This window comes from Pristiophorus japonicus, unplaced genomic scaffold (assembly GCF_044704955.1).
Source record: "Pristiophorus japonicus isolate sPriJap1 unplaced genomic scaffold, sPriJap1.hap1 HAP1_SCAFFOLD_30, whole genome shotgun sequence".
In the NCBI taxonomy this organism is placed as follows: domain Eukaryota; kingdom Metazoa; phylum Chordata; class Chondrichthyes; family Pristiophoridae; genus Pristiophorus; species Pristiophorus japonicus.
This window is the reverse complement of record NW_027252779.1, coordinates 7,335,647-7,359,394: the sequence shown is the minus strand read 5'-3', so window position 1 is coordinate 7,359,394 and position 23,748 is coordinate 7,335,647. Positions and strand designations below refer to the sequence as shown.

General features: G+C 42.3%; 1 pseudogene; it reads right to left on the bottom strand.

The window, feature by feature from the left end:
• The window catches only part of LOC139248899 (zinc finger protein 436-like), a 99,378-nt pseudogene extending 76,796 nt beyond the window's left edge, over positions 1 to 22,582 (bottom strand).
• Positions 22,583 to 23,748: the final 1,166 nt, after the last annotated feature.

The window sequence follows — 23,748 nt, the reverse complement described above, 5'->3', positions numbered from 1 at the left end:
GACACTTATAATTCTGGTTTGTTACAAATGTTCTCTTTAAATGTTTTGGGCGGAGAGGGTGAACAGACAGAGCTCGTGGTCCACATCGGTGCCAATGACACAAGTAGGAAGAGGTATGAGGTCCTGCACCAGGTTTTAGGGACCGAGGAGAGATCTTAAATAGCAGCACCTCAAAGTTATTAATCTCAGTATTACTTCTAATGGCAAGAGCTATTGAGTACAAAAACAGGAGGAGAGAGCAGAAGAACACATGGCTGTACAGGTGGTGCAGGCGGGAGGGATTTAGATTCCTGAGGCTTTGGGACTTCTTCTGGGTGAAGTGGCACCTCTACAAGCCAGACGGTTTGTTCCACAACAGAGCTGTGACCAATTTACTCGCGGCCGGTTAGGGTGCGGGAGATTTGCGAGTGCCGTTGCGGTGGGTTTAAAATAGCGTGACAGTGATTCAACTAGCTTGCAAGTTATTCTGCAGGGAGGGGCGAAAAATCTGGAATTAGAAGGCTAAAATAAAGAAAGTGTGTTTGAAGGAGAGAGGAATAAGTAGGAAAAAAGTGTAAAAAACAAATTTAAAGTCACTTTGTCTAAATGCACGTTGCATAAGTAAAAAATTGATGAATAGATGGGGCACAAATTGAGACAAGTGGGTATGATCTGATAGGTATCGCAGACATGAGATTGCAAGGTGACCAGGACTGAGAATTACAGATTATGGGGTATTTGACAATCTGGAAGGACAGCCAGAATGAACTGGAAGTTGTGTAGCGCTATGCATAAAGGAGTGAATCATTGCAATAGTACGAAATGATATTGGCTCAAATAATCAGTTTGGGTGAAGCTTTGGAATTGAAAGAGGAAAAATTCACTGGTTGTCGTAGTTTATAAGCCCCCGACCAATAGCAACTCTATTGGTTGCAAAATAAACCAGGGAATATGGGCTTGTGAAAAGGGATTAACATGGATGATTGTAGCCTCCATATTGATTGGACAAATTAAATTAGTCAGGGTAACCTGGAGGAAGAGTTCATAGTGTGCATAAGGGACGGGTTACATGAGCAGTATGTATTGGAACCATACAGGGGGCAGGGTAGCTTAGATCTGGTCATATGTAATGAGGAAGGATTAATAAACAAACACCTAGTAAAGGATCCGCTTGGAATGAGTGATCAAAGCATAACTGAATTTCAAATTAATATGGAGTATGGAGGGTGAGAAAGTTGGATGTCGAACCAGCGTACTAATCTTAAATAAAGGAGAATATGAAGATATGCGTACAGAGTTGGCTAACTTGGACTGGGAAAATAGATTAAAGTGTAGGACGGTTGACGAAGAGTGGTGTACAGTTAGGAGATATTTCACAACTCTCAAGAAAATAAATTCCAGTGAGGAGGAAAGGGTGTAAGAGAAAATATAGCCATCCGTGGCTAACTAAAGAAATAGAGGACGGCATCCAATTAAAAATAAGTGCATACAAAGTGGCCAAAACTTGTGGGAGGGCAGAAGATTGGGAAGCTTTCAAAAGGCAGCAAATAATTACTAAGCAATGAATAAGAAAGGGAAGATGGAATATGAAAGTAAATTAGCACGACATATGAAAAGAGATACCAAGATTTTCTATAGCTATATAAAAAGCAAAAGAATATCTAGAGTAAATGTTGTTCCCTTAGGGAACGACGGCACAGAATTAGTAATGGAGAACATGGACATGGTAGAATCTCTGAATAAATATTTTGCATGAATCTTTAGGGTAGAGGGCACTAACAATATCGCTGCAGTGGATAATCATGGCGCTTTAGCGGCAGGTGGGGGTGGGGGGAGGAGAGTGGTCACGAACAGAATCACAATCACTAAGGCGGTGGTACTCAGTATGTTAATGGGACTAAGGGCAGATAACTCCCCTGGATTTGATCGCTTGCATCCTAGGGTCATAAGGGAAGTACCGGCAGGGATTGTGGATGCATTTGTTGTAATTTATCAAAATTCCCTGGATTCTGGGCTGTTCCCAGCAAATTGTAAAACTCCCCTCATTTAAAAAGGGCGGCAGACATCCAGTTCGCCTAATACCTGTGATTGGGCACCTATTGAAGTACATTAAAAGAGCAACAGTTTGAGGACGTTTGGAAAAGCAAAATTCGGTCATTCATTACAAGCAAGGATTTATGAATTGGAAGTCATGTTCGAAAAATTAGCTGAAATTATTTGAGAATGTAACGAACAGGGTGGATAAAGCGGAACCAGTTGGTGCAGTTTACTTGGACTTCCAGAAAGCATTTGTCACGTAAACGTTTACTGCACAAGGTAACATTTCACAACGTTGAGTGTAATATATTAGCATAGATGGAGGATTGGCTAACTAAAAGAAAACAGAGAGCCTGCAAAAATGGTTCATTCTCAGGATCACAATCAGTAACTAGTGGGGTGCCGCATGGTTCAGTGCTGGGACCCCTACCATTTGCACTCTAAATTAAAGAATTGGAAGAAGGACATGGTGTAACGTAGCCACGTTTGCTGACGATAAAAGGATGGGAGGAAAAGCAATGTGCGATCAGGACACAAAAAGTCTTTAAAAGAACACAGACAGGCTAAGTGAGTGGGCAAATATTTGACAGATGGAGTATAATGTTAAAAGGGTGAAATCATGCAATCTGACAGGAGAAAATCAAAGAGCAAGTTATTTTTTAAATGGAGAAAAATTGCAAAGTTACGAGTACAGCGGGATCTGGGGGTCCTTGTGCATGAAACACAAAAGATTCTAATGCATGAAGAGCAAATAACTTAACAGGAAGGCCAATGGAATCTTTGCATTATTTCAAAGTGGATGCAGTATAAAAGCAGGGAAGTTTTGCTATAGTTATTCATCGTATTGTTGAGACGACGCAAAGAATACTGCACGCAATTTTGGTTTCCATACTTGTGAAACAATGAACTGGCTTTGGAGGCATTGCCGAGAAGGTTCACGAGGATCATTCTGGAGATGAGTTGGTTGAATTATAAGGAAAGGTTGAGGAGGTTGGGTCTCTACTCATTGCAATTCAGAAGAATTTTAGATGACCTTATCGAAATGTATAAGGTTATGAGGGGGCTTGACAAGGTGAACGCAGAAAGGATGTTTACACTGATATGGGGAGACCAGAACTAGAGGGTATAATCTTGGAATAAGGGGCAGCCCATTTAAATCTTAGACGAGGGGAAATTTCTTCTATCAGAGGCTTGCATATGTATGGAGTTTGGCGCCTCAGAGAGCGGTGGAAGCTGGGACATTGAAAAAGTTTAAGACAGAAATAGACAGTTTCGTAAATGATGAGGGAGTAAGTGGTTATGGGGAGCAGGCAGGGAAATGGAACTGAGTCCATGATCGGAAAAGCCCTGATCGTAGTAAACCGTAGTGCTGGCTCGAGCGGCCATATTCGTAACTCCCGCTCATAATTCTCTTGTTCTTTTGTTGATATAACATTGTTGCGCATTCTCACAGATAGCTGCACCGTTACACAATTGTGATTCCTGAACACGAAAGTGGATAATGAAACTTAGATTGAATCAACTTAAACTGAAACTGTCTCCAAGGTAATGCACAGCATCCATGCATGAGCTACAGAAACAGCAGTGTTGCAGCTTTTTAAAAACGACCAACGTTATTTCAAGCAAAGCGCTAATTTATGAGCTGCTACCGTTGGAGTATTAAAGCTATGTAGCCACCACGAGCACTTTCCTACAGCTTGGAGGGGGAGGGGGCATGATTTCATTGTCAGACTGATTGTCTGCCCTGAGGTCAGTATCCAGCTCCTCGTCCTCCTCTTCCTCTCTCTCCTGATGTGGAGCGGCGGTCCCTTCTGGCAATTCATGTCCTCTCCTGAGAGCCAAATTGTGCAGCATGCAGCCCACCACCACGAATTCAGCTACCTGCCCAGGGTGGCATTTGCAGCTCGCCTCCTGATTGTTCCAGGCATCTAAAAAGCATAAGCACACCAATGGTCTTATCGACGATACTGCGCGTGGCTCTCGTTTTATCACTTTGCGGCTTTTGTCTGGGTGTTTTGTAATGGAGGTGGCGGGTGGCGGGGGGAGGGGGGTTATTATCTGGCGGCAAGGCCTTATCCTTTTTCACTAAGCATCCAGCATTTACCTTGTGGCTGACTGGTAAACATGCCAGCTACAGCACTCTCAGACAGGATGTGAGCATCATGAGCATCATGGATGCTGCCGGAAATTTTGCATTTACTGCCATTATTCTTTTGTTGTTGCCGGCAACAAGTTGCATATTCAGCGAATGGTATCCCTTTCCGTTCCGATAAGCCTCTGCATCCTGAAAAGGTGGCGGAATGGCACTGTGTGCACAGTCTATTGCACCCTGCACATTGGGGATGTTTGCAATACTGGAGCCTCTCAGTCTGTGACTCACTGGTCATCAGGAAGCTGGAAAACTCTATCCTGCATGCGCAAAAGAGTTCAGTGACCTGTCAAATGCAGCAATGTGTGGCATGCTGAGATATAATGCAAATGTTGCCAGCTGAGGCCTGACATGAACCCGATGTATATAAGGCAAGTCCGTGAGTGACATGGACCTCGACGGACAGTACATTCCTAAAGATGATGGCAGGCGGCACATCTCAACTGTTGAGCTGGCATATCTCACTGATAACCTCTTTGTGGAAGCATGGTCTCCTAAGGCATGTGTTATGGACAAATCAGGAAAGACTGCTTTGGCCTGTAATTGCGTGATGTAAAAAGTCTCGAACTCCTCAACAGTCTGGCACTTCTTTGATTGAGCACATAATGCTGATCAATATACCTTCTGCCTTCTCTAGTCTGCAGCATCTGCGTGGCCTTCAAGACAGGCTGCGAAATTAAAGGACGAATTCCAAAATTCTCAGTAATATACCAATTGTTCACCAGCGATACATTTACCTACTAATACACCAGAATTAAATTCAAAACGTCCAAATTATGAAAAAATGCTTTTCAGATGTTCAAATCACCTTAAAAGACCTCCAGAGTACATTCAAACTCCCCAAACGTTGTAGCAACTTTTATATGAAACGACCTCAAATTTACAAAAAGCCGTCCTTACCGCTTGGTTTCTATCAGGACAGAGCAACCTTTTCTCAGCAGCTTTTTCAGCGAGCGTTATTTTCGGCAATATGTGGCCGAGGTGCGAAAAGTAAGGCTCGGCGTTATAATGGGCATTAACTTCGGACATTCTGACCTTAATGACAAAACAAAATGGGCAGGAGGTATTATTTATTGGTGCTAATGAACAGCCGAAAGTAACGCTGGGCGATAAGTGAGCAAAAAGCGAGCGTTAGATTCCACTTTTTGCAAAAATGTGCGATTTCTGGGCGTTCACCTCATCTTTGCTTTAAAGTGGATGCTAGGTGGCCGGTATCGATGCAGAAAAAGAGGGGTGTATAGGCCACTCAAAGTGGGATCCATTTTGTCTCTTCCTGCAAACTCATTTATATATATATATATATAAATTTAAGAATCAATTTAATCATTAATAAACTATTTTATTCTTACACTCAATATTAATTATCATACCCAAATTAACAATTAAATGTAACAGAGTAACATGTGTATTGGTTATCATCCCTACATTAAAAATGATTTTTAACAGTGTAAACATGTGTATTGCTTATCATTCCCAATTTCTCAAATAAATGTAGCAGTCGTACATTTTGTATTGGTTATCATAATAAATTTAACAATTAATTATAAGTTTTACCCTTTGGGACATACATTCATGCACACATTTAACAATTAAATATTGTTTATCACACGCAATTTAACAATGTAATGTAACGTTTTTATCCTGTTTATTCGTTATTGTTGTGTATGTCGACTTGTACTTACTATGTACAGCCAGCAGAGGGCTCATCCCCTGAAGTCTCAAGGGATCTTATAATCATAAAGACTAAGGTCACACTTTACTTTGAGCTCACAATGTTCAGTCTGACTCTTTCTCCATACACAGCAGTTTGATATCCAAGTTATCAATTAGATTTAAGAGTTCTATGCTTTTATCAATTATCATAACCAAATTATTAATTCCAGGTAAGGTTTGCCCAGCGTATTGGTTGTAAGGTCAGCTTTAGTTATTAAATGTGTTAGTTTTATACTCTGTATTGGAAATCTTACATAACTTAACAATTAAAATCAATGTTGCTAAACTTGTATTGGTTATCATAACCAATTTAGCAACTAAATGTAACAGATTCGCTCTTTTTATTTATTATTATTCACAAGTTAACAAATAACTGTAACAGTTTTAACCTGTGTATTAGTTATCATATGCAATTTAACAATGACATGTAAAGCTTTTACCATAAGTTTTAGTTATAATTAATTGAACAATTAAAAGTAACGGCATCATACTTCATATTTGATATCATGCCTTTTTTAACAATTAAATGTAACAATCTGAACTTGTCAATAAGTTATAATCAATTTGACAATTGAATGTAATAATTTTACGCTCTTCATTATATATCATATTCAATTTAACATTTCCGTGGGTATTGATTATCTCACCCAATTTAACAATTAAATGAAACAGGTGTACGCTGCCTATTAGTTATCATACCCAAATTTACAATTAAATCTAACAGTTTAACACAATGTATTGGGTGTAATACTTGACGCATTAATTACTTCAGTCACCTGAGTACTCATTTAAAGTGTGGAAGCAAGTCATCCTCGACAAGGAGAGACAGCCTATGATGATGATGATGGTTATCATGCACAATTTAACAATTAAAAGTAACAGTTTTAAACAGTGTATTAGGTATATCCAATATACAATTAACTGCAACAGTTTAACCTGTGAATCATACAGAATTCAACAATTAAATGCAACAGTTTTACGAGTGTATTGGTAAGCATACCCAATTTGACTATCAAATATAAAAGTTTACTCTGTATTGGTTACATACCGAAGTTAATAATTAGCTGTAACTTTTTTATCCTGTGTATTATTTAGTGTCCCAATTTCACAATTAAATGTCATTTTTAGCCTGAGCATTGATTATCACATCCAATGTAGTTAATAAATGTCAGTTTGCCCCGGTGTTTTTGCTACCATTATCAACTTAACATTTACAAGTAACAGTTTTACCCTTTGTATTGCTGACCACACCAAATTCAACAATGAAATGAAAAGTATTACTCTCTGTATTGGTTATTATATCCAATTCAACAATTAACTGTGAAAGTTTAACACTCTAGATTAGTCATCATACGACATTTTACAATACAATGTAACAGTTTAATCCTGTGTATTAGTTATCATACACAATTCTACAATTAAATCTAACAGTATTGCTAGGTATATTGGTTTTCATCCCCAATGTATTAATTGAATGTAAGAGTTTTTCTTTCTGTATTGATTATCATAACCAACTTAACAATGGAATGTTAAAGTTTTACCTTGTGTAATAGTTATACCCAAATAAAATATTTTATGTAAACTTTTAAACAATATTCCAATTATTATACAAAATTTAATCTTTCAATGTTAACCGTTTTACACTGTGTATTGGTTACCATACCCAATGCAACAATTAAATGGAAGCGGTTTACCCTGTGTGTTGGTTGTCACAGCCAATTCAACAATTAGTTGTAACAATTTTACCAGGTGCATTTCTTTTCATCCTCAAGTCAGAAATTAAATGTATTGGTTTTATCTTGCGTATGGGTTATCATACCAAATGTAACCTTTAAATGTAAGCGTTTTACCCTGTGTATTGATAATCATTCCCACTTTAACAATGTAATCCAATAGTTTTACTTTGTTTAATGGTACTCATACCCAATTTAACAATTAGATGCTCCAGTTTTACCATGTCGAATGGTTATCATGCAGAATGTAACATTTAAATCTATAATTTTTACCATGTGTGTTGGTTATCGTGCTCAACATAATAATTTAAATAACAGTGTGATATTGTGTATTGCAAACATTTCGATAGATATGTGAAGAGAAAAACATTATTGAAGACAAACGTAGGTACCTTGCAGTTAGAATCAGGTGAATTTATAATGGAGAACAAATAAATGGCGGACCTGTAAAACAAATACTTTGGTTCTGTCTTCACGAAGGAAGACACAAATAACTTTCCAGAAATACTATGGGACCGAGGGCCCAGCGAGAAGGAGGCACTGAAGGCAATCATTATTAGACGGGAAATTGTTATTTGGGAAATTGATGAGATTGAAAGCCTAGAGTTCCCCGGGGACTGATAGTCTGCATCCCAGAGTACTTAAGGAAGTGGCCCTAGAAATAGTGGATGCATTGGTGATCATTTTCCAACAGTCTATCGACTCTGGAATGCGTCATATGGACCGGATGATAGCTAATGTAACACCACTTTTTAAGAAAGGATGGAGAGAGAAACCGGGTAATTATAGATCGGTTAGCTTGACATCAGTACTGGGGGATATGGTGGAATCAATTATTAAAGATGAAATAGCAGCGCATTTGGAAAGCAGTAACAGTATCGGTCTAATTCAGCATGGACTTCTGAAAGGGAAATCATGCTTGACAAAACTTGTAGAATTTTTTGAGGGTGTAACAAGTAGAGGGAAAAGTGGAGATCCAGTGATGTGGTGCATTTGGACATTCTAAAAGCTTTTGACAAGGTCCCACACAAGAGAGTGGTGCGAAAAAATAAAGCACATGATATCGGGGTTAATGTACTGATGTGGATAGAGAACTGATTGGCAGACAGGAAAGAGTGAGTCTGGATAAATGGGTCCTTTTCATAATGGCAGGCAATGACTAATGTGGTGCCGCAGGGCTCAGTGCTGGGACCCCTGCTATTTACAAGATACATTAATGAATTAGATGAAGGAATTGACTGTAATATCTCCAGGTTTGCAGGTGACACTAAGCTGGGTAGCGGTGCGTGCTCTGAGAAGGACGCTAAGAGGCTGCAAGGCGACTTGGATAGGTCAAGTGAATGGACAAACGCATGGCAGATGCAGTACAAAGTGGATAAATGTGAGGTTATCCACTTTGGTGGCAAAAACACGAAGGCAGAATATTATCCGAATGGTGACTGATTAGGAAAAGGGGAGGTACAACGAGACTGGATGTCATGGTACATCAGTTATAGAAAGTTGTCATGCACGTACAGCAGGCGGTGAAGAAGGCAAATGGTATGTTGGCCTTCATAGCGAGGGGATTGTGTATAAGAGCAGGGAGGTCTTATTGCAGTTGTTCAGGGCCTTAGTGAGGCCTCACCAGGAAAGTTATGCTCAGATTTGCTCTCCTCGTCTGAGGAAGTACGTTCTTGCGATTGAGGGAGGGCAGCGAAGGATCTCCACACCGATTCTAGGGTTGAGTGAAATCTTTCTGCAGTCAGCAGCTGTCTTCTTCATTATCAACAACAGAGCCGATTTTAGCTTCATCTGCAAACTTCTTCATCGTACCAACTATATTTAAGTCCAGTTCAATGATGCATATCAATAAAAGCAAGGGAAATAATACTGAGCGCTGTGAAACCCCACTGGACACATCCTTCCAGTTACAATTACACCCAGACTTCCTTCCTCTGAGTCAATTTTGGATCCAATTGTCACTTTGCACTGCATGCCATGGGCATTTACTTTTGTGACCAATCTGCCCTGTGGGACCTTGTTAAAAGACATACTAAAATCTACATACACTTTTCCTTCGCCGAAGCTCCTGGTTATGTCTTCGATAATTACAGTTAAGTTAGTTAGACACGAACTTCCATTGACAAATCCGTGTTGACTATCCATCAACACAGACAGACATACACACACACAGTACTGAGAGAAGCACAAATCAGACATGCACAGCCAGACACATGTTAAAATACAGAAAGCACAGAAAGACATACATATAAACACAGAGAGACAGAAACATGAACACAGATGAAATGAGACACAAACATCTGTGATTGGGAATATATGGAGTCCATGATCAAAGAGGCATTGGCATGACATTTGTAAAAGCATCAGTTATGCAAAGTCAGCATGGATTGATGAAGGGGAAGTAACGTTTGAAAAATTTGCTGGAGTTATTTGAGGAAGTAATGAACAGAGTAGATAACAAATTAATAAAACTCGACACCGTGAGAATGAGGAAGATCAAATGAGAGACACAAATTCTCTGCCCGAGAGAGCTGTAAAGGCTAGTCATTGAATATATTTCATGCAAAGATAGACAGATGTTTGAGCGTTTAGTGAGCAAAACGGTTATGGGGAGCGGAGCTGAGTCCATGACCAGATCAAGCTTGATCTAATTGAATGGCGGAGCTGGATCAAGGGATTATTTAGTCTGTTCCTGCTCCTATTTCTGATGTTACCCATAGTCGGCAGAATTCGAATTTGCGCGGGAAAACTCCAATGGATTTTTCGTCCATTCCCCAAATCACTCGGCCACAACTACTGCGTATCTGGCGCTCTAAATGTTAATCAGGCAAAACTCCATCATCCATCTCTCTACAGCAGAAGGGCACATCATCTAGAAACCTTCTTGAAGAGACAATCTCCATTTGCCGTATATGCACTATTCTGTATTGCTCCAGATCATTTTAATATCAATCTGCACCAAGAAACAGAAGTAAATTCCATATCGTAAAAATGCTTCCTCACCATCGCTGAATTGAAGCCCGGTCACACACGTGACAAGCAGCGATTCTCACTACAACACGAACGAGGATCTGACGGTAGCAAAATCTGTCAGAACAGTAATCGAGCTGCAAACAGAATTGGACACCGTGAGAAATAGTCAAATCAATTGAGAGACAGAGACACACTGAGAAACAGCGAGTGACAGACAACGAGTAGACACAATGTGAGATAGAGAGAGATAGACAAAGAGAGACAGAAGGAGTAAGGCGGAGGCAGACAGACAGAGAGTGACAAAGACTCAATGCTGGAATTTTTTGAGGATGGCACTAGCAGGATGGATATGGGCGGACCAGTGGATGTGGAGTATTTAAAGTTCCAGAAGGCATTCGATATGGTGCCACATAAGAGTTTACTGTAGAAAATAAAATCGCTCTGGTTTGGCGGTAATAGTTTATAACAGATAGAAGATGGGCTAACTAACAGACAACAGAGAAACGAGATAAATGCGTAATTTTCCCGTTGGCAAACAGTGACGAATGTGATGCCGCAATCATCGGTGCTGGGTCCTCAACTATTTGCAATCTATATGAATAGCTTGGATGAAGGGACCGAGTGTAATGTAACCAAGTTCGCTGAACATGCAAAGAAAGGTGGGAAAGGAAATTGTGAGGAGACAAGAAATCTGAGAAGGGATACAGACAGGTAAAGTGATGGGACAAGTTTTTCCAGATGGATTATAACATGGGAAAATGCGAGGTTATCCAGTTTGGCAGAAATAATAGAAAAGCACATTACAATTCAAAGGGCGGAAAATTCGCATAGTGACGCAGTACAGGGACACCTGGGGTTCCTTGTCCATGAAAAACTAGACTTTAATTTGCAGGTACAGCAAGTAATCAAGAAGGCAAATGGAAATCTGGCCTTAATTGCAAGGGGGATGTTATATAAAATCAGTTAAGTCCTGCTAGAATTGTGGAGGTTATTGATGAGGCCACACCTGGAAAACTGCGTACAGCTTTCTTCTCTGTATTTAAGGAAGAGTATTCTAGCATTGGAGGCTTTTCAGAGAAGGTTTACTAGGTTGATTCTGGAGATGCGGTGGTTGCCTTATTCGGTCAGGTTGAATAGGTTGTGCCTACGCACATTGGAGTTCAGAAGAATGAGAGGTGATCTTATTGTAACTTAAAAGAAAATGAGGGGGCTCGACAACCTGGATGCAGGGCGGATATTTACACATAGCGTCAGCCCAAACTAGGCGAGATAGCCTTTAAATACGGGGCCGGCCATTTAAAACTGAGATGAGGAGTAATCTCTTCTCTCAGTGGCTGGGAAGTTTATGAAAGTCTCTGCCACAGAGAGCTGTGGAGGGTAGTCATTGCATATATTTAAGGGAAAAATAGAGAGATGTTTGAGCGATTAGTAAGCTAAAGGTTAAAGTGGCACCAAGCTGACTCCACGATCATACTGAATGGCGGAGCAAGCTTAATGTTGAAATAATCTATCCTGCTCCTGTTTCATATGGTAACCGTAGTCGGAACGATTCGAAGCTGCGTGGGAAAACACCAATGGATTTCGAGTCCATCGCCATAACTAATGGACCAAGGCATCGATAAATGCTACTCAGGCAAAACGCAATGTTCCTTCTCTCTGCAGCGGATGGGCATAACTTCCCGAAACCAACTGGAAGAGACAATCCCCTCTTGCCGTATTTGTACTGTTCTATATTGCTGTGAAACATTTTACAATCAATCTACACTGAGAAACAGAATAAAAATTCGATATCTTAAAAATGAATCCGGTCTCCAGCATGAAAGGCTGGAGCACTCACAACTACACTAACGAGGAACTGGCGCTGGCTAAATCTATCAGAACATTAATAGAGCTGCAAACACAGCTGGACACCGTGAGAAAGACGCAAAACAATAGAGAGTCAGAGGCAAACAGAGAAGCAGCGAGAGACAGACAACGAGATAGCGACAAAGTGTGAGTGAGAGATAGGCAAAGAGAGACAGAGTGAGACGGAGACAGACAGACTGAGAGTGACAAAGACACAATGCTGGTTTCTTTTAGTATGTCACGAGCAGAGTGGATAAGGGGGACCAGTGGATGTATAATATTTAGAGTTCGAGAAAGCTTTCGATATGGTGCCACTTAAGAGGGTATCGTTGAAGATAAATGCCCTCGGGTTTCGGGATAATATTTGACAATGGATAGAGGATTGGATAACTAACAGAAAACAGAGAGTTGAGATAAATGTGTCATTCTCCCGTTGGCAAACAGTGACGAGTGTTGTGCTGCAAGGATCCGTGTTGGGTCCTCAACTATTACAATCTATCTAAATGAATTGGATGAAGGGACCGAGTGAAATGTAACCAAGTTTGCTGATCATGCAAAGAAAGGTGTGAAAGCAAATTTTGAGCACACAAAACATCTGCAAAGGGAAACAAACAGGCTAAGTGAGTTGGAAAACGTTTGCCAGATATAAAATAATGTGGCAATATGCGATGTTAACAACTTTGGCAGAAATAATAGAAAACTACATTAAATGGCGAAAAACTGGAAATTGCTACTGTAAAGGGAGACCTGGGAGTGCTTGTCCATGCAAAACAACAAGTTAGTATGCAATTACAGCAATAATCAGGAAGGCAAATGGAATGTTGGCCTTTACTGCAAGGGTAAAGAGTATAAATGCGATAAGTCCTGCTACAACTGTACACGGTATTGATGAGGCCACACCTGGAGCACAGCCTACAGTTTTCTTCTCTATATTTTATGAAAGATATTCCAGCATTGGAGGCTGTTCAGAGAAGGTTTATCAGGTTGATTCTGGAGATGCGGTGGTTGATTTATGAGGGCAGGTTGAGTAGGTTATGACTACACACATTGGAGTTCAGAAGAATTAGAGGTGATTTTATTGTAACTTAAAATACATTGAGGGGGCTCGCCAAACTGGATGCTGAGAGGATATTTCAACATAGGATAAACCAAAACTAGGGAAGATAGAAACGATGAAACATGGAAAATAAGTGCGGGAGTAGGCCATTCTGCCCTTCGAGCCTGCACCACCATTAAATGAGTTCTTGGCTGAACATGCAACTTCAGTACCCCATTCCTGCTTTCTCGCCATATCCCTTGATCCCGCTAATAGTAAGGACTATATCTAACTCAGTTTTAAATATATTTAGTGAATTGGCCTCAACAACTTTCTGTGGTAGATAATTCCACAGGTTCACCACTCTCTGGTTGAATAAGTTCCTCCTCATCTCGGTCCTCAATGGCTTACCCCTTAATCTTAGACTGGGACCCCTGGTTCTGGACTTCCCGAACATTGGGAACATTCTTCCTGCATCTAACCTGTCCAAACCCGTCAGAATTTTAAACGTTTCTATCAGATCCCCGCTCATTCTTCTTAACTCCAGTGACTACAAGCCCAGTTGATCCAATCTTTCTTGATATGTCAGTCACGCCATCCCAGTAATCAGTCTGGTGAACCTCCGCTGCACTCCCACAATAGCAAGAATGTCCTTCCTCAAGTTAGGAGAAAAAACTGTACAAAATACTCCAGGTGTGGATTCACCAAGGCCCTGTATAACTGTGGTAACACATTCCTGCCCCTGTACACAAATCCTCTCGCTATGGAGGCTAACATGCCATTTGCTTTCTTAACCGCCTGGTGTACCTGCATGCCAACCTTCAATGACTGATGTACCATGACACCTAGGTCCCGTTGCACATCTTCTTTTCCTCGTCTGTCACCTTTCATGTAGTCTGACAATACGGGGCCGCCCATTTAAAATTGAGATGAGGAGAAATTTCTTCTCTCAGAGGGTTGAATGTCTATAACATTCTCTGTCCCAGAGAGGTGTGGAGGCTGTTGATTGAATATATTTAAGGCAAAGATAGACGGATATTTGAACGATTATGATCAGATCAGCCATGATCATATTGAATGGCAGAGCAGGATCAATTGCTTAAATCTTCTATTACTGCTCCTATTTCTTACGTTAACCGCAGTTAGCAGGATTCGAAGCTGCATGGAGAAACGCATTAACAAATCGGCCATGACAACCTGTTCACTATCTCTATAAATGTTACTCAGGCAAAACTCAATAATCCATCTCTCTGCAGCAGAAGGGCATATCTTCTCCAAACCTTCTGGAAGAGACAATCTCCTCTTGCTGTATTTGTTACTGTTCTATATTGCTCTTGAACATCTGAACATAAAGCTACACTAATATGCACCACACCCCTCACTGTAAAACTTACATACACCACATGGCTCACTGTAACACTGATATACATCGTACCCCTCACTTTAAGACTGATGTCCCGAACATCGCTGAATGTAAAACTGATGTAGGCCACACCCCTCACGGTAACACTGATACAACCCACATCCTTCACGAGAACACTGATTGATTTAGAATATGACAAAGACGCTCAACAAAGGTCTGTTGTGGAGAAAAAATGTTTAATTGCTTGATCAAGAGAGACACGATCTACACCAGTCCGTTAACTGGATGCCTTCCCAACCGTTCTCGTCGAAGACATTAGGATCTGCTTCTTTGATACAGAATTCTTTGCAAAGTCATCATTTACATTATCATTGGTCAGACTTTCTACTACGTGAAAATTTTTTCGCCTTGTTGCAGATTGTTTAATTTCAAATCTGTTAATTGTTTCACATCCTCCTTGCATATGAACATATGTATCCTGCATCCTGCCTCCTGCCATTAAGGGGACTTTATTTCTAAGTTTTGAATACAACAGGAAACAACTTTATGGTCCTACGATCTTACTTCTAAATAACAGCAACTGTACCATAGGAGTACAGTTGCACCTGCCAATTCTGCCATATCAGCAAATTGTGTTTTTGCCTTCCTAATCTAAAAAGTGTTTAATTTCTTAATTCCCGCTTCAATTCCCACTTTTTTCGCATGGCTATTCTATTAACCCACGGTGACCAATTCTTTTACCTCACTAGACACGTGTGTCTCCAGCCCCGATTTTGTTGATAAGGCGAAAGGATTGGGACACTCATGATTCATATCAGGTTTTCGTGTTGGTGTGGTTCATCTCCCCTGTTAGCAACTTGCAGCGAAGGCTTCCTTTCCTATTTCTGAGCGGCTTTTACCAGAGCTTTCATACATCTCCTCCTACATCTAAAGCACCTTTCAAACAGTAAAATAAATATGACGAACATCTGCACGATCACTATTGCATGTCACGCAATCCTTATGCAAGCGTGTATATGGACATTAAGTACAAAATCCCATAGTCGTGTATACCAGGGAAGCACATTCTTTGATTCCTTTTGCAGCTCAACCATCTCTTTCATCAGGATGAGATATTTTTTGTGGCACAAGGATACTCTTCTCCAACGCTGTCTGCTCCTCACATAGTTTTGGAAAAGGTTTTCGCTGCGGCTCCTCGAATCCTTCATAACCCGCCTTTATCGTGTCTACCACCACCCCACTGCAAGTTTTGTATCTTAATTCTGGGGATATAATATGTCCCTGAATATTAAACTCTTCTTTGGTCATAAAGAAAAAGTCGATGGAAGTGATGGGGTAGTGCATTACTGCTCCCACAGTCATGTTAGTGGATCTGGTGCTAACACAACATTGCCCGTTACTTTGTGGGGCTGGTATTGTCTCGGAATGGGTTTATGCTCAAGACGCAACCTGTTGTGTGGCTGTATCCACACAGCCACACAGCAGGTTGTTCTCGGCACAAAGCAACCTGGTTATTCTTATAAAAATCTTTCATCCACACATCCTTGCTATCATTTCCCGTCCTAATGACGTATTGGTGCAGTTTGTGATATCTGACCCATGTTTGGTTTGTTATTTCTCATATATTGTCAACTTTATGCCGAAGCTTTCCCTTGGTCACATCATATTGTGGTATTGACAGCACAAATCCAATTAGATTCTGATGACCAGTTACACATTTAGTTTTAGAAATCCATGCATGTCTGTTTCACCTGATTTCAGAGGCATCTATTTGCGATCTGCGGCGGCACTACATTGAGGCATGCGAGGTCGTCATAGGTTGTCTGTCCCCCCGCACACTCCCTGCCCCACTTTCGGCCTTGCTTATCCAGGGACAATCTAGCAATATATGTGTCGGATCAAACCCTACCGTCCAGCAGCCTCGGGCCCGTGGACTAACGCAGTAGTCGCCAACCTCGCCCTCTGATCATTTATAGTTTGGGTGAGATTTCGGCTGACAGTACGAACATTGCCTCTTCTGTTTCCTGAACTAGTGTGTGATCCCATTTTCGTCCTCGGGGATCAAATTCTCGTTGTCGTATCTTTTGGACAGAGACACCGTGTATTTTATTCCTCTGGCCAGTGTAAGCAGATGCAATATGGCCAATAACCGCATTCTTTCGAGTCACCATTTTGGGGGAAAACAATCTGGACAGGCCATACTGGGGTCAGAGTCTTATCATCTCCGCTTGGCCATTCCAATTCCTCTCGTGGGTCTTCTCTCACAGCCTTTATTATCAGAACGACTAGTCTTAACATTACAAACACGATACACATTCCTACTATAAGTCCTCCTACTAAACCATTTAATTAACTGCCGTTTGCCTCTGCATACCATTCAGAGAGGTATATTGGTACATATTTCTGGCCAGTCGTTGGTAAGGTCCCTTATATTCTTTCCGTTGAGACCAGTGTTTCCACCTGCCCCCACTTTCATATTTATGCCTGCAAACGTGCCTCCGCTAATCACTTCCTCAAAGGGTCCGCTCCACCGAGGGACAAATCCTGTTTTTTCTGGTAACCCCCTTACCATTACCCTTGCCCCACCTCGGGTACTACCGCCGGGGTTTGGTTGTTTTCAGAATGGCAGGCAGTGACCAGTGGAGTGCCGCAGGGTTCAGTGCTGGGACTCCCGATATTTATAATATATTTCAATGATTTTGATGAAGGAATTTAAAGTAATATCTCGATGTTTGCAGATGAAACTAAGCTGGATGGCAGTGTGAGCTGTGACGAGGATGCTAAGAGGCTTCAGGGTGAATTGGACAGGTTATGCGAGTGGGCGAATGCATGGCAGATGCAGTATAATGTGTATAAATGTGAAGTTATCCACTATGGTGGCAAAAACAGGAATACAGAATATTATATGAATGGTGACTGATTATGAAAAGGCGAGCTGCAACAAGACCTGGTGCATCAGACATTGAAGGTTGGCATGCAGGTATAAAATGCGGTGATGAAGGCAAATCTTATGTTGGCCTTCAATGCAAGTAGACTTGATTATAGGAGCAGGGAAGCTTTTTGCAGTTGTACAGAGCCTTGCCGAGGCCACACCTGGAATAATGTGTTCAGTTTTGGTCTCATAACCTGGGGAAGGACGTTCTTGCGATTGATGAAGATCAGCGAAGGTTCACCAGACTGATTCCCTGATAGCAGGACCGATATATGAAGAGCGACTGAATCCACTGGGCCTGTATTCACTGAAGTTTAGAAGAATGAGAGGACATCGCATGGAAACATATGAAATTCTGACGGGATTGGATAAGTTAGAGGCAGGTAGAATGTTCCCGTTGCTGGGGAGTTCTTGAACCAGAGGTCATAGTGTAAGAATAAGGGGTAAGCCATTTAGGAAGGAGATGAGGAGAAAATTCTTCACTCAGAGTGGTTGACCTCTGAAATTCTATGCCACAGAAGGTTGTTGAATTCAGTTCGTTAGATATATTCAAAAGGGCGTTCGATATGGCCCTTACGGCCAAAGGGATCAAAGGGTATGGAGAGAAAGCAAGAAAGGGTTACTGAGGTTGAATGATCAGCCATGATCATAATGAATGGCGGTGCAGGCACGAAGTTCGAATGGCCTTTACCTGCACCTAATTTCTATGTTGCTATGTTTCAATGTTCCTTTATCCTTACTTCCTCTTCTTGCTTATCTCAAACTTCCTGTCGCATATATTTCAACAGCCTACAGTTCCACCACATACTTCCTAATTCTATCACATAAATGTCCTAACTCTACTCCTCCTGTAAATATTCCCTCAGGGAGTTTCATTGCTCGGCCTGTCATTAGTTAGTAACGGGTGAGTCCTGTTGTGCGGTTTGGTGTAGCAAGCAATCTCTTCGATATCGTGGGCAGAAGTTCTGGCCATGACTGTCTGGTTCCCTCGATTGCTTTACTCAGGGAGGTTTTGAGGGTTCTATTCATTCTTTCTACCCTTCCCGAATTCTGGGAATGTTAGTGGATGTGGAATTTCTGCTTAATATTCCATATTTACGTTTCCTTCATTACATTTCCTGTGAAGTGAGACCCTTGTCCAATCTATCTGAATGAGCGTCCCCCAGCTATGCATTACCTCTTCTGCTAGGGTACGGTCTACCGTGGTTGCAGTGCAATTGCGGGTGCCGAATGCTTCCACCCACCTTTTCAACTGGTCAATAATCACGAAGCAGTACTTCCTTCCCCTGGAGTTGATTAGGGGCCTAGTAAAATCAATCTCTATGCTTTCCCATGCGCTTCGTGGGCGGGGTTGAAGCGGTTATTTTTATCACTTTTCCCGGAGTATGTTGGGCAAACATTACACAGCGCTGGCAATGTTTGGCCAGGTCACGTCCAATTCTCGGCCATCACCAATTCCGGTAGATATTGAAGATCATGGCGATACGCCTGGCATAGTTAATGCCGTGGTATTAATGCATGATCATTTGCCGATTGCAGGATGGGGCCATTACCTTTCCGTACTTTCTCCAACTGAGTCTACACCAGGTGATCCTCCCTTCCTCTCCCTTCTGCTCTTTTTTCAGCGTTCGTGCCTGCGAGCAGTTTAACTATGATTATGCCCCCCTTTTTAGTAATACTACCAATTGACTCTATCTCGATGTCTGTGGATGTGGCCGCTTCTCGAGCGGTACTGTCCAAAGCCTCATTTCCTTGCCGTATTTTGTCCACTACATTTGGATTGGCCTTTACCTATATAACTGCTCTATCAGCTGCTTTGCTGGCTGCATCTGATAGTAATGCTGTACGTTCATTGTGTTTGATGGCCTCGCCGCCAGAGGCATTAAACCATCTCCTACCCCATGCTACCATGTTGTCAAGAACCACCCCAAATGCATACCTGCTATCTGTATATTTATTGACTGTCTTTCCCTCTGTCAGTAATAAGGCTTACGTCAGTGCGGTTAAATCTACTATTTGGGCCGAAAGGCCTCCGTCCAGCGCTCACTGTATCATTTGTTCATAATGCTTGTGTAATACCGCCCTACCCGTGCATGAGTGGCCGTCGACATACTTTCGGGATCTGTCCACATACAATGTGAGGTCTGGGTTTTCGAGAGCTACCCAACTTACATTACCTGATAAATCTTCCGATTCGAATGCTTACACTCGTGGAGCTCCCCTCTCGTGAGGACTTCTACTGCTGGGTTTTAACCTGTGAATCTGACTGTCTTTACTGATTCATCATGGGGCAATAGAATGGCTTCCCACTTTGCTCGGCAGAAATGGAAACGGCCAGGAGCTTTCGAGTATTCTACATTACTAGCAGATTGTGTTTGGTGTGTAGGTCAATTTCGCCTGTCATCACGACTCATTCGCTGACCATGGCTTCCCATGTGTTACGACGGCTCCATAAAAAAGGTCTTGGTACTCAATGTAAACGTGGAAAGCTAGGTCCATATTCGCGAGTCCAAATCCTCTGGCTGACATTAGGGACTTCTTCAGATTTCCATCTGCCGTCTCTTGCTCGGGACGCCATTCTGTGCTCTCTAGGGACGGTTTCCCCCTCTTTTACCAACCTGTGCATGGCTTCCACAATTGCTGCGAAGTTGGGTAGAAAACTCCTACAGTAGTTAAGTGTCCCTGTACCTTGCGAACCCGTCGGACTGTTTTTGGATGAGGCATGATTCCAATGGCTTATTTCCTACCCTTGGACGTTGTCCGAGTGCCGTGGCAGATCTCATGTCCAAAGTATAGTTCATTGGCTTGTTCAATCTGTGTCTTTTTGGGGTTTACCTTAAACGACGCTTATCGTAAGGCTTCTAGGACTTCTATATATGCACCTTTGTGCCCCTTTTCGTCAACTGAGACTATCAACAGGTCGCCTAAATACTGCAGTATCGTACTTCTGTAGGCTGTGAGGACAATTTTTTCAATCCCCGTTCATGGTTCGATGAAATATTGCCGTACTATTGTGACATACTTGTCGGACCCACATCCAAGTATAATGGTGAAAAGCTACCGAAAAGGCAAATGTATACTTCGATTACTTTGCCAGGGATATGGACGAAATGCCGTTGGCTATGACTCCTACCATGAACGCATGATGTTCGGCCTTCAACCCATTTAATATGGTCGCGGGGATTGTCACAATGAGGTGCTGTCATGGGTTGGCTTATTCAAGTTGTGTAGTAAATGGTCACCCTGTATGATCCCTCTTGCTTCTTTACTGGCCACATCGGTGAGTTGCTAATTCCTTCCGCTTCTTTAAGTATCACGTTAATTATAACTCCTTTAAGATTTGTTTTACAATGGTCATAGCCTCTAGTTTAATCGAATATTGTATATGTGAGTTATGTCCTGGTCCTGGGTTCAGCACAAGCTCACTCCTACAAACCAGCAGTCTTGCTTGGACTTTGCCCAAACTCCACTGACGTGCTGGCAATCGCCCTGCCTCCCGCCCCCTGCCCCCACCCCCCCGCCCCTCGCACTGTCTTATCGCATCCCAATCACTTGTTATGATCTGGGCACTTCCTACTGAGGCATGTCATTCGAAACTATGTTGATTTAGCATGATCCAATAAATCTATTCTTAATATCGTTCCCTCATTGTTGGGCATTACGTAAAACTGTGCCGGTAAAATCCCAGCTTTTTCCAATGACAGAACCTTGCTTAATTTGGCAGGCAAATTGGTCCCTTCCAACCCGCCTCGGCATCAGGATTTTTTGGGTAGTTGGCAAGGGGTTGTCTGTAATAGAGACCGCTGCCCGAGTATGCACTACCAGATCACGCTGCCGGTCCCCTAACACTGCTGTCGCATGAATAAACACATCACATACATTCTTCGGGGGGCCGCTGACCTTCAATCATATCCCAGTTCCTTCAAGGCCTGGAGTAGTTGCTGCCTAGTTGCTCCGGTTAGTCTCGCCGATGGGGTTTCCTTATCTCGTCTCTGTTCTTCCTGCCTCCCTCCCCATTTTTCCCAGCAACGGTACTTGGGGTGGCGGGTTCTGTCACAGCTCTGGCATTTCTGTGGGGATAATCTACACTCGCTTTTTCGATGTCCCATCTTTCCACAATTAGAGCGCTCCCGACTCTCTCGGCCGCCACCTCGGACTTCATCTGTTTTGTTGCCTCGCTATCTATCTGACATGCCCATTGTGCTTATTACCCACAATTTGCGAATTTTCTAATGCTCTGCCGACAACCCATCTTTAAACATTTTACAGAAGGGGATATCATTCCGGTCTGGGTTTGCCTGACCTGATGACTGCACATAAACTCCCTCTATATTCAATATCTTCTAATTTTTCTTTTGTTTTACCAACATTAAAGGCCACAATTGCGCTGTCTCAAGACAGTCTGTACAGTGGATTTGAATCCGTAGTAAGGAGCCGTCCTTGTGGCCCAGGTGGCTTTTACAATGGGAAGCCAGATCCCCTATCTCTAACTTTGTGCCAGGGTGTTCCATCTCTCACGTGGGCACTTTTCCCTTACTAGTGCAAGAACGTCCCGTTCATTCATATCAAGAGTGTCGTCGATTACTTCCAGGGACTTCCAAAACTCGATTTATCTGTTGCGGGGTTTTATTACTCCTAAATCCTAAAATAAACCCTGTTTTTCCAGGAGGGTGAAGGCCCTATAATTGTGTGCCCCTGCATTGGGATCTCCTACTTTCACTTTCACTGGTGCGATGGAGCGTTCATCTTCATCGTCGCTGCTGTACCCTTTCCGGGCAATTGGGTATATTTCCTCATATGGCGGAGACACATCATTTGTCATACTATTTATATCGTCGTTCTGGTCATTGCGTAGTGGCCGAAACCGTCACTCGATCTGCTGCGTTAAACTACTTACTTCTACACTTAACCTACGTAATGGCCTTATATTGCAAACATTGTCCAACCACCATCAAACCGGCTTTGGCGGTCTATTTGCTTTTATTTTTCTCCTAACATAATTTTTGTTTTGCGGGGCCTTCTTTGGGATCCCATTTGTTACTCAACATAGTAACAATAAATGTTCTATGGCCGTCAGCTAAATACCTATTCTGTGAAATTACGGCCCCCTTTCTCACATAATTTTGCATGCCAAGTGTTGTGTATCTGTAAAACATACACTCCCATATTCCGCCACCAGGGAGCTCATCCGCTGAAGTCCCAAGGGATCCCAGCATCCTTTCGGAGCACTGTATATAAGGCGGCCTCTGCGGCCTGTTCCTCGCTCTGGACTGTCTCATTAAAGGCTGAGGTCACTGTTACTTTAACCTCCCTGTGTGGGGCCTCAACTGTGTTAGGAACACAATAATTGGCGACGAGAATACGAATCCAACGCAAAGAATCAGCAAAGTGTGGGCATCCTGGAGAAGTTCTCGGAGTGTGAGGACTGGGAAACCTATGTCGAACGGCTCGACCAGTACTTAGGAGCTAACAAGCTGTACGGAGAAGGAAGTGCTGCGAAAAGGAGAGCGGTCCTCCTCACAGTCTACGGGGCACTGACCTACAGCCTCATGAAAAATCTTCTGGCTCCGGTGAAATATAGAAACATAGAAACATAGAAAATAGGTGCAGGAGCAGACCATTCAGCCCTTCTAGCCTGCACCACCATTCAATGAGTTCATGGCTGATCATGAAATTTCAGTACCCACTTCCTGCTTTCTCGCCATAACCCTTGATCCCCCGAGTAGTAAGGACTTCATCTAACTCCCTTTTGAATATATTTAGTGAATTGGCCTCAACTACTTTCTGTGGTAGAGAATTCCACAGTTTCACCACTCTCTGGGTGAAGACGTTTCTCCTCATCTCGGTCCTAAATTGCTTACCCCTTATCCTCAGACTGTGACCCCTGGTTCTGGACTTCCCCAATATTGGGAACATTCTTCCTGCATCTAACCTGTCTAAACCCATCAGAATTTTAAACGTTGCTTTGAGGTCCCCTCTCATTCTTCT